The 3,406-nt window shown below is 53.5% G+C and overlaps 1 pseudogene; it reads right to left on the bottom strand.

Annotated features, from left to right (window-relative positions):
- Positions 1 to 2,093: 2,093 nt before the first annotated feature.
- Positions 2,094 to 2,788, bottom strand: LOC147599898 (olfactory receptor 14C36-like; annotated as a pseudogene).
- Between the last annotated feature and the right edge of the window lie 618 nt (positions 2,789 to 3,406).

Here is a 3,406-nt window from a genome sequence, read left to right as displayed (position 1 = left end):
ATCTGACAAGACACATCCCAGAGTCCTGAAGGAACAGGATGGAACAGGAACAGTGGCAGTTGCAAAGCCACTCTCCATGATATTTGAAAAGTCATGGCAGTCAGGTGATGTCCCTGGTGACCGGAGAAAGAGAAACATCTGTATCTCCTCTTGCTCATCAGCTAGTCCAGCTGCAAGTCCACTGGTGAACTGCAAATGCTCCCACCAGCAGCCGGCCCCAGATGTTCTGTGTTTCCCACTGCTGGGTGCCCCGGACCTCTCTTGGTCGCTTGCAGCCACATCTCAGACCATCGTGCCTTCTGGGACACGGGGCCCGGCTCCGCGATAAAGGGTGGTTTATTAGCAGCAGGGGTTTCCCGCAGACCCGCCCTCAGCATTGCCGGGGAAACACAGCGCACAAGGGCTGAGGCCAGGAAACTGTGGGGCTGTTCTTGGAGGTTCACAGACTTTACTTGGGTTTTTTTTTTTTAAAAAGAGCAGGCTGAAGTTCTGCTCCTGCAAACTGCTCCCCAGTACTCATACGCGTGCCCTGGGACAAAAATTCAAATCCTTTGGCAGGCACAATCTCTGCGTGTACTTTCTGGTTTGAACGACCTGAAAACATACATTCAGCAATAAACGCAGCATGATGCTCCTTACCTTGCACTCATCTTTTTCTCACAGATCAGTATTGTAGAATATTTGAGTATATTCTTTCCAAAACCATGCACTGAAAATAAAATACTAGCAGTATCACCTCATTTTCTGTCACTTCTGATGCATCATCCCAGCGTTCTTTACAAAATCTACCATGATGCATGGCTGCAGAGAATAACCCGGGACCGTTTAAAACTTTCTTTGGCCTGGAGCACACAACAAACCCCTCAAGTCACTTGCTGTATTCTTGGCATGGGGCAGCAAAACAAAGAAAGCCAGGCTACCCACAGGTGGGTAGGGAGAAAAGGTCTGGATCCTACAGAGTTTGGGGAGTAGGGGGAGGGATGGGAATCCAAATTCCCCAAATGCAACAGTGATGTTTTCCAAATACCTTCCTGACCAGACCCAAACAAGATGTTTGAACCTAAACGGCAATACAAAGAGCTCATTTCGGTACGTGGACTGTTGTAAAAGAAAAAAACACTCCTCCTCCTATGACTGCAGTAACTAAAACCCCGGGGGCTCAAGGGGGCTCTGGGAGATAGGGTGCCTGGTGCTTGTGCCCGGGGAGTTCTGTCTCCATCTCCCTCCCCTCCCCAGCTCTCGGGACACTCCCGAGGATGCCCCAGCTTGGCCCGGCTCCAGCTGACCCTATGGCACTGGGCGCTCTGGAGCTCCCCAGCACCACCATGGGCTGGGGAGCGCCCACCTTGCTCGGGCTGCAGCTGGAGCAGAGATCGCACCTGCGGGCATCAACACGGCTGCCCGGAAGGTCAGTGTGGGGTCAGAACAATTCCCAGCATGCCCCGGGTACAACGTGGCTGACCAGCAGCCACATGCCCTGCACTACAGCTCCCAGCATGCCCTGGGAGCAACATGGCCTACAAGGAGCCCATGCCCCAGCACTACAGCTCCCAGCATGCCCTGGGAGCAACATGGCCGACCAGTACCAGCATGCCCTGCACTACAGCTCCCAGCGTGCCCCAGGTACAACATGGCCGACCAGCAGCCACATGCCCTGCACTACAGTTCCCAGCATGCCCCGGGAACAACATCACCAACCAGCTGCCCCGTGGCCCAGCACTAGACATGGCAGACATGGAGCCACAAGCCCCAGCACTACAGCTCCCAGCATGCCCCGGGAGCAACATGGCCGACCAGCAGCCACATGCCCAGCACTACAGCTCCCAGCATGCCCCGGGAGGAACATGGCCGACCAGCAGCCGCGTGGCCCAGCACTACGGCTCCCAGCATGCCTCGGGAGCAACATGGCCGACCAGCAGCCACATACCCCAGCACTACAGCTCCCAGCATGCTCCGGGAGCAACATGGCCGAAAAGGAGCACACTCCCCAGCACTACAAATCCTTTTACCATTCTTTTACTGCATTCCCGGGAGTTAAAAGTGTATGGTGGGTCCTCACTAATGATGGAAGAATATGTATTTGTACTCTTTCATCAGGTTATCCTTGAGTTCCTGGTTCCTCGTGCTGTAGATGAGGAGGTGCTCATGATGATGACTGATGATGGGACTGATGATGAGAGTGCTGGAGGCACCACCGAGTACAGAAATGACACCACCAGGTTCAGAGAAGGGGAGGAGATGGAGGGGGCTTCAGGTGGGCAAACATGGCAGTGGTGACAAAAAGGGAGACCACAGCCAGGTGAGGGAGGCACGTGGAAAAGGCTTTGTGCCGTCCCTGCTCAGAGGGGATCCTCAGCACAGCCCTGAAGATCTGCACATAGGACACCACAATGAACACAAAACAGCCAAATGAGAAACAGAGACTAATCACAATAAGCCCGGCTTTTCTGAGGTAGGTGTCTGAGCAGGAGAGCTTGAGGATCTGGGGGACTTCACGGAAGAACTGCTCAAGAGCATTGCCGTGGCAGAGTGGCAGTGAAAATGTATTGGCCGCGTACAGGACAGCACTGAGAAACCCACTGCCCCACGCAGCTGCTGCCATGTGGACAGAAGCTCTGCTGCCCAGGAGGGTCCCGTAGTGCAGGGGTCTGCAGATGGCAGTATAGTGGTCGTAGGCCATGACAGTGAGAAGGGCATTCTCTGTTCTAAGGAATGAGCAGACCAGAAGGACCTGCAAGGCACATCCTGCATAGGAGATGTCCCTGGAGTCCCAGGAGGAATTGACCATGGCTTTGGGGGCAGAGGAGGAGACGGAGATAAGGTAAAGAAGAGAGAGGTTGAGGAGGAAGAAGTACATGGGGGTGTGGAGGCGGTGGTCGCAGGCTATGGCAGTGGTGATGAGGCCGTTTCCCAGGAGGGCAGCCAGGGAGATGCCCAGGAAGAGCCAGAAGTGAAAGGGCTGCAGCTCCCGTTGTGTCTGCGAATGCCAGGAGGAGGAACTCAGTGGTGGAGCTGCCGTTGGACATTTGCTCTTTCTTGGTATAAGAACACTGCTTTAAAAAGGAAAACATAGGGAAAAATTAGGACAAACTTCTCTGAGGAAAGCCCTTCCAAATTTCATAGAATATCCCCACCCTTCCACATTGAAATTCTTTTTCTCTCTCTGATTCCTACTGCCTGAGTTTGCTGTGAGGAGCAGGAGCTCTGCCTGTGTGGTGCTGAATAGTAAGCTTTGCCCTGCTGTAGTGGGTGCGTTGGAGCTGGTGTTTTGGCTTTTTTTGGTGACAGTTCCAGTGTTCACAAGGGATGTCAGATGTAATCCAGCTTTAATGGAAAAGTTCAGTTCTCCACTCATGGCTCTGAAGAGAGTGTGGAACAGAGTCTCCGCATGTGTTTATAATAATTG

Source organism: Chlamydotis macqueenii, chromosome 8, assembly GCF_036417535.1.
Source record: "Chlamydotis macqueenii isolate bChlMac1 chromosome 8, bChlMac1.mat, whole genome shotgun sequence".
Classification (NCBI taxonomy): Eukaryota; Metazoa; Chordata; class Aves; order Otidiformes; family Otididae; genus Chlamydotis; species Chlamydotis macqueenii.
This window is presented reverse-complemented; position numbering and strand designations above follow the sequence as displayed.